General features: G+C 45.2%; 1 protein-coding gene across 4 annotated transcripts in view; it reads right to left on the reverse strand.

Annotated features, from left to right (window-relative positions):
• LOC143793379 (uncharacterized) overlaps positions 1-4,605 on the reverse strand; it is a 166,766-nt gene extending 162,161 nt beyond the window's left edge. For 2 of the 4 annotated variants that reach the window (XM_077280290.1, XM_077280289.1), the window contains exon 1: positions 4,335-4,587. The gene's annotated coding sequence lies outside the window, so the exon portion shown is untranslated. Of the gene's footprint in view, positions 1-4,334 lie in introns of all 4 variants that reach the window. The other 2 variants (XM_077280288.1, XM_077280287.1) reach the window with 2 other exon arrangements.
• Between the last annotated feature and the right edge of the window lie 3,430 nt (positions 4,606-8,035).

Below are 8,035 nucleotides of genomic sequence, written 5' to 3' on the forward strand. Positions count from 1 at the left end.
TTTGCCTGGGATGCCAATTGTCTGGGGGCAGTTTGAGGTGTTTGGCGGTCCCCATCTTCATAAATTAGGAAGGTGGATGTGTACCCTGATGAGCTCTCACAAGTTTTGTACAAATGGACGCCGTATTTGGCTCGCTTGGAGGGGATAAATTGGCAAAATGATAGACGGCCCTTGTAGCTCATCAAGGACATTTTTCTCTGGGGTATAGGAATTTAGAAATGAAGTTTGTAGGAGGGAGATTAGGGGGTCTCAATTTATTTAGCCGATCATAGCTGGGGTCAGTTCTTGGGATGGGGCTTGGAAATTGTCACTGAAGTGGAGGAATCTCATCAGGGCTTCATAACGGACTCGAGATATGACAGCTGCAAGTACCGGGGTGCTGTGGACAGATTTTGTTGCCAAGTAGGAGCAGAGTGTTTTTTCCCCCCACTAATCCCATATTCAGGGTAAGGCCTAAGAATTTTTTTTATTTCGGGGACATTTGTGGGGATCCAGGAACAGGAATGAAAGGCAGTGGGTTTTTGGGAAATATATTGTCGGGCATAGGGGTTTGTTTGGTGGATGATTAATTGTTAGACTTCAGGGATAGTAAAGCTTTGTGAAGAAAAAAAAAACCCAATGGGGGTAAAATTGGTGACATCTAATTATTATTATTTTTTTAAATAGCACCATTGATTTCATGGTGCTGTACATGAGATTCCAGGGACAGCAGAAAAAGGGGGAATTGGAGGGGAAAATTAAGCCATTATACCACAGCTGTGGGGGGCTGTACCCTTGCTCTGCGCTGAATGTTCTGAGGGCCATTTATTTGCCCGCCTAACGAAAAAACTAGCCCTGATCTAACACTAGTATTTTTTTCTGCTGACCCCAATACAAATAACCAACTGATAGATAGAGATTATATCTATCTATCTCTCTATACACACACACACACACACAGTACAGACCAAAAGTTTGGACACCTTCTCATTTAAAGATTTCTGTATTTTCGTGACTATGAAAATTGTACATTCACACTGAAGGCATCAAAACTATGAATTAACACATGTGGAATTATATACTTAACAAAAAAAGTGTAAAACAACTGAGATTAGGTCTTATATTCTAGGTTCCTCAAAGTAGCCACCTTTTGCTTGGATGAGTTTGGAGCAGTCCCCAAATGCAGGGCAGCGGGGTACTCGGTACCGGGTCCCTCGGTCTCGGTTCTAGGGGTGTCACAGTGGCCTGACCCGATCCGTGGCCCTGCTAAGGGGCGCCCAAATAAAAGGTGTAGGTGAGAGTTTGTCAAGTGTTCGTGACGCCACCTGTGGTATTCGGTCAGGGTGACCGACGCTGCTAGGGGTCATGGAATGGCAGCTAGATGTTGTAACTTCCCACAGGTGAAGTATGTCCCCAGGGCTTCCCTTGATGAGTAGATGGTAATGGTGTAGGTCGCAGTAAATAACGAGGACACAGGGTTGCAGTCCCTTTACCTTTTTACTGAAGACTTCAGCGTCCACCATCCAGAGCACTGCTAACAGGGCAGGCTGAGACCGGCCGGTCCGAAGGCACATCCAGAGTTCCCTTTCGCAGGTGGAAATCAGTGCCTTCCTACTAGCGCCTGGGTGTTGTAGTACTTCCCTGCTGAGCACCACAGGATAGTCCTCACAACTGTCATGTATGTTTCTGTTCTTTCTCTCCGTCCCCCAGATGGTTTGGATAGGACGCACCCGTATGACGGGGTAGGCCTGGAGATATTTTATAGGGACCCTAGAGACGCCCCTCTCCTACAATTGCCTCCGTTGTCTTCATTAGATGTAAAGGTGAGACAGCCAACCTAGAGTTAACTGTCCGGCCGTAGTTCAAAGTAATGCGTAGAGCCTATTACTTCCTCGGCGTTCCGGCCACGCGCCTCAGAAGGATGTTGCCGATCTCGGGGCACGACTCCTCCTGGTTTTATCTCCTTTGTGCTGTGATCTCGTTTCTCACTTCTCCACAATAAACTTCATTTCGTGTCCTTTCTTAAGATGCCGCCGCAATGAAGTGCAGGCACGGCTCCGTAACGATCTGTCTCGTGCTAGGCCACTGTCAGGATCCCACCCCTGACAGAGACCCCCCTGAATCTTCCCAAGCAACGCTCTCTCACTAGATGTTACCTGCACAAAACCCAGTCAGCTTCTCTCTACCTTCCTATCCGACTCCCAGTTTTACCAGAGTGTGAGGAGTGGCCTAATATATAGAACCTTTTGCTCCCCCTGGTGGCCGGAGTGTGAAGTGTAATGTTAGCCCCCCCGCGTAAACCTGAAAGAAATATAGCGGGGGTCTCATGGCCTCATGGACCCTGTCATTTAATATGACTTTCTGTCAGAAGAAAGGTCAAATAAAGGTCAGGTCAGTCATCTTTGAAAGTGTGACACTGGTTTTATCCAGTTTTTTCTGGTATGTTTGGCAGCTATTGTAACGGTTTTCTATTGGCTGTTAGCAGCTTTGCCGCTCTTTTTTTGAATATATAAACACCTGTTTTGTGGTATCTGGTCATTCTGTCAGCGGAAGAAGATAAAGACCCCACCCTCCCTCCCCTGAATTTTTGTAATTTTACTGTCGAGTAGTTTAATTGTGGGAAAATCACCCATGTCTGGGTGGATTGGTTTATTGGAAAAGTTTGGTACTTTGGTTTTATAATTTATGGAGTTTATTTATCGGTGATTAATTAATTTATGTAACCCTAAATAAACTACACGGCCATTTTTATCCACAATTAAAGCGTTTTGTGTTTTTATTGTATGAATGGGTTCTATGAGGCCATGTGTGACTGTGATACCTGGACAGGTGAACTCCTTTAGTGCTATCAGATGTACCATCACTCCCCCTGGTGGAAGAACGACAATACTGCAACGACCAGGACTCTGGGGCGCTGCAACTGCTTTGCACACTCTTGGCATTCTCTTGATGAGCTTCTTGAGGTAGTCACCGGGAATGGTCTTCCAACAATCTTGAAGCAGTTCCCAGAGCACTTGTCTCCTAGAACAACTACAAGGAGAGAAGAGAGGCACAGCCCAAGTGCTGCCATATCTACCTAATACTGGGGGGTTTGTTCACTGTGATAGGGTCTATTACAGTAATCAAAATACAGCAGCCAATGATAAATTATTTTCATTCTTACATGGTTGCAGGACAAGATTAGGTTTTCAGAGCTACCAGCTTTACTTATGACTGATCATTGTACTGCACTTTGGTGATGTGATGATGAAACAATTTATGTTTTCTAATTTATTTATTTTTTTTTCCCTCTCAATGACATGCATGATCACAGATATACTGAACGATGCATCCATTTGCATGAATGTACTTAATAGGACACTGGTATATCCTATACTTGGGATGGGTAAAAGGAAAGGGGGGAAAAAAAACAAAACAAAAAAAAAAAAAAAAAACACACCCAACCTCAGGTGTGAAATGCCATCTTCTAGTCATCCCCTTTATCTATCAAGCTATATGCACACCTGAAATTAAGCTTCATTACCAACATGATCCAGTCCGATGCCTCCAGCCACCCCTTACTGCAGGAAGCTTAGTGACCATTTACAATATTGCTCTCCTTTTTACTAGCTGGTTTGGGCTGCTGGGCAGCACCGCTGGTCTTTGCTGGGCAGCACCGCTGGTCTTTTTCTGTCCTTTATGCACTTTCATATATTTACATCTAACTAAATAAGTGTTTTAAACGACAATACTTTTTCTAGACTACAGTACCAGCAGCGAGGAAGGCAGACTATAGTACTGTATTAACAAATTCCTTGAACTAGAGATGTAGTATAGTTCTCCTGGTTCACCACACGTGCAGGACGCTGCAGTAGCTTAGATATCCACAATCACAACCTCTAACTAGTTAACAATGGGATACCAAATGCCAGTGCCACACTCTGCACATGGGGTAAGCGAGATAGCTAATCAGAAGAACTATGCTACATTCCTAATTGGATTGGGATACGATCTTGGAGATGATGATACCCCTTTAAGCTCCCAATAGTCAATACATGGTCTGAGGCAGCCATTTTATTAACAGAAGCCTGTCCCTACTGGTGAAATGGACAGTCTAATACACCCCTTCAGCAAAATTCATTAATAAAATATATGCATATATTGTGTTTCAAAGGACAAGTTACTATAAAGCAGAGACCCTTCATTAGTGACGTACCTCACTGCACCCTGGGCGAAACATTAATAGCAGTGACTCAGGAAAACCAAGATCTTTGGCCACAAAATTAGTGTTAGAGCACAAACCAAAGGCCTGACGGTTCTTCTAGACAAGAAGGAAATAAGGAGCAAAAAAATTTTGAAGAATTATTAAGAAATACCTGTGTGCCCAGGCGGACATACTCGGGCCCACCTAGACGCTGGCGTGTTTCTGGCATTGGTTGCCTTCAGCAGGCATGGATCCATCGTCCAGAACCCCAGCCTTCACCCTTTAACTGCTGTGCAGGGATCTGGTCTTACAATGGATTCCACTGGATCACTATCACAGAAGAGGCACCATCGAGAGGAACAAACCAGAGGTCAGTGAAGGGGGAAAAAAAAAATCATAAAGCAAGGCATTCGACCAGACCTGCCCATAGAAGCCAGTCTGACTATAACTAGCAGAGGACAGGAGGTTAAATAGCCTGTGACTCCACCCAGACCTCACAGCTGGGAGCAAACACTAACAGGAGTTAACTCTTTATCTCCCAGCCTGGATGGAACTACAAGTCCCAGAGGACACAGAACTAGAACTGTCGCCCTAAGGCTACTTTCACACTAGCGTTTTTTTTGCATACGTCGCAATGCGTCGTTTTGGCGAAAAAACGCATCCTGCAAAGTCGTCTGCAGGATGCGTTTTTTCCCCATAGACTAACATTAGCGACACATTGCGACGTACTGACAAACGTCGCAACCGTCGTGCGACGGTTGCGTCGTGTTGTGGCGGACCGCCGGCCACAAAAAACGTTACATGTCACTTTTTTTGTGATGACGGTCTGCCATTTCCGACCGCGCATGCGCGGCCGGAACTCTGCCCCCACCTCCCCGCACCTCACAATGGGGCAGCGGATGCGTTGAAAAACAGCATCCACTGCCCCCGTTGTGCGCCGCTTGCACAGTATGCGTCGGTACGTCGGGCCGACGCAGCGCGACGGCCCCGTACCGACGCTAGTGTGAAAGTAGCCGTAGGCTACGTTCACATTTGCGGTCGGCGCCGCAGCGTCGGGCGCCGCCGCATGCGTCATGCGCCCCTATATTTAACATGGGGGCGCATGGACATGCGTCGCACTTGCGTTTTGCGCCGCATGCGTCCCTGCGGCGCCCGCGTCCAGGCGCAGAGGACGCAGCAAGTTGCATTTTTGCTACGTCCAAAATCAATCAAAAAAAGGACGCATGCGGCGCAAAATGCAGCGTTGTGCATGCGTTTTGCTGCGTTTTTGTTTGCGTTGTGCGTTGCGGCACCGACGCTGCGGCGCACAACGCAAATGTGAACGTAGCCTAAGTCGCTTGCATGAAAAATGTGTGACATAAACAGAAGATCAAGCAATACAGATGTCACTACTTTTTCTGAGGACAGCATATGTGGTCCCTAAACTAGACCGAGCATTGGATATTCCAAATGGAATCCGCAAAGAACCCAGAATTTAGGGTTTAACTTACCTGTAGCGCCCCCCACAGGGGACATGAGGCATTACATAGATCCCATTAAAGGGAACCTGTCACCACGTTTTTGGAAGATGGGATAAAAATAGCGTTAAATAGGGGCAGAGGTGGGCGTTACATTAGTGTGTGTTATGCGTTTATTACCCACCTAAGTTGCCGAAATAACTTTGCAAAGTCTCCGTTTTCGCCTGTCAATCAGGCTGGTCAGGTCGCATGGGCGTTGTCTTCCCCCAGATTTGGCGTAGTTTTCCGTTGGTGGCGTAGTGGTGTGCGCATGCCCAAAGTCCGGAATCCTCTTCCAGGGGATTTAAAATAGCGCGGTGTTCGTTATTGCATTGGTGATCGGTGGGCGCGGCCATCTTCCTTTGGCCGCGCGTGCGCAGAAGCGGCGCTCTGCTGGCCGCGGCTTCAGGAAAATGGCCGCCGCTATATCCATCTGCGCACGCGCGGCATCCCGCGGCCATTTTCCTGAAGCCGCGGCCAGCAGAGCGCCGCTTCTGCGCACGCGCGGCCAAAGGAAGATGGCCGCGCCCACCGATCACCAATGCAATAACGAACACCGCGCTATTTTAAATCCCCTGGAAGAGGATTCCGGACTTTGGGCATGCGCACACCACTACGCCACCAACGGAAAACTACGCCAAATCTGGGTGAAGACACCACGCCCATGTGACCTGACCAGCCTGATTGACAGGCGAAAACGGAGACTTTGCAAAGTTATTTCGGCAACTTAGGTGGGTAATAAACGCATAACACACACACTAATGTAACGCCCACCTCTGCCCCTATTTAACGCTATTTTTATCCCATCTTCCAAAAACGTGGTGACAGGTTCCCTTTAAAGGGATATTCCCATGAAGAACACGATAAAAGTATAATTGCTGGGGGTCCGACCACTGCGCCCTCCACGAATCCCAAACCCCGGGGTATGAGCAGATCTGCAGTGTCCTTTTTCTCCATTTTGTGACATAGCCTTATGAATGTTATCCAGTATGATTATTCTCTCGGCCCGACACTACTTTTCTGCCTATTTCGGATGCGGCTCACCCTTCAGATCCCATACAGAACACCCGTGCGGCACACAATTTTTACAGATACATTTCCATTATTAATCTGGGAAGCTGTAATTATTCATGTACATTTTTCAAAGTAGATATCAGAAAACGGACGGCACCCGGACGTCCCATGGATGGAAAAAAACTTAAATGGTTGGTGCGCTGATGAAAATTAGTTGAAAATCGTCCCAGTTTTCTGGATGAAACTCAGTTTTTGAGCCTTTCATCTTCAGCCGCCCTAAGGCCGTATAATACTGTGTTTCTGTTTTCTGCAGGATCCGCACCAAACTGCCCAATAACAATCTTTTCGGGTTATTGCTTTACTGCTGCATTTTTTATGCCTTTTCCCTCTTATTTTAAGTTTTGTTTTTTTTTTGCAGTATTTTAAAAATGTTTTATAGTACAGAAAAGCATTGATTCCGCAAAAGTAACTGCTGTTTTTTTACGTGCATTTTTTCTACAGAAAAAAACTGCAGAATTCAGCAGACGCAGTTTTCACGAAATCTCATCCGATTTGTTTTTTACAGTAAAACACAGCAGAATTTCTGTACAAAAAAAAAAAAAACAGCAGAAAAAATGCAGCATTTACGCTACATGTAAACACGGCTTAAATGTCCAAGCAAAGTGGATGTGATTTCATGAGATCGCCACCCTCGGTGCATCCATAGATGCTGTTGTACTCTGTGGTTTTACTGCTTTTTTCCTCTATAGGCTTCTATGTGGAGCCTGAAAAAACATATAAAAAAAATGCTGTTGCATTTATAAGTGCAGAATCAAAGCTTTTCTGTACTATTGAAAAAGCAGTAAAAAATGCAGATTCACATCTGCCCCAAAAAGGAACCAAATAAGGTTGAAAATGCAGAAAAGAAACGCAGCAAACACCTGCAGAAAAAAAAACATTCGAAAAAACACAGCCCTTACGCCATGTGTGAACACAGCCTCAGCTTTACACTTTTATTACATTTTTATGTGTTTTAACGGAGAAAAAATCAATCACGCCATATTTTTTACAGAGTTTTTTAGTCACCATAAATAATCTGATTGTTGCGTTGTGCAGGTTGTTACGATTACAGGGACAGCAAATATTTCTGTTTTTGCTGATTTTGTGTTTATTCGTTTTTTAAAAAAGTGCATCAAAAGCTATATTTTTGGAATAGTTTTTATTATTTTAGTAATTTTATTCAAAGAAAAAAAATCTGACTTTTATTTTTTTCCCCTCTTGAAGAGAAGGACATAGAGATAAATCTGTACATAGCAGTGTCTTTCTATGTATCAGTGTCATCTGCCTGTGGGTTTAGAGCCTGAAATGCAGCTTTAACCCCTTC

This window comes from Ranitomeya variabilis, chromosome 1 (genome assembly GCF_051348905.1).
Source record: "Ranitomeya variabilis isolate aRanVar5 chromosome 1, aRanVar5.hap1, whole genome shotgun sequence".
Classification (NCBI taxonomy): Eukaryota; Metazoa; Chordata; class Amphibia; order Anura; family Dendrobatidae; genus Ranitomeya; species Ranitomeya variabilis.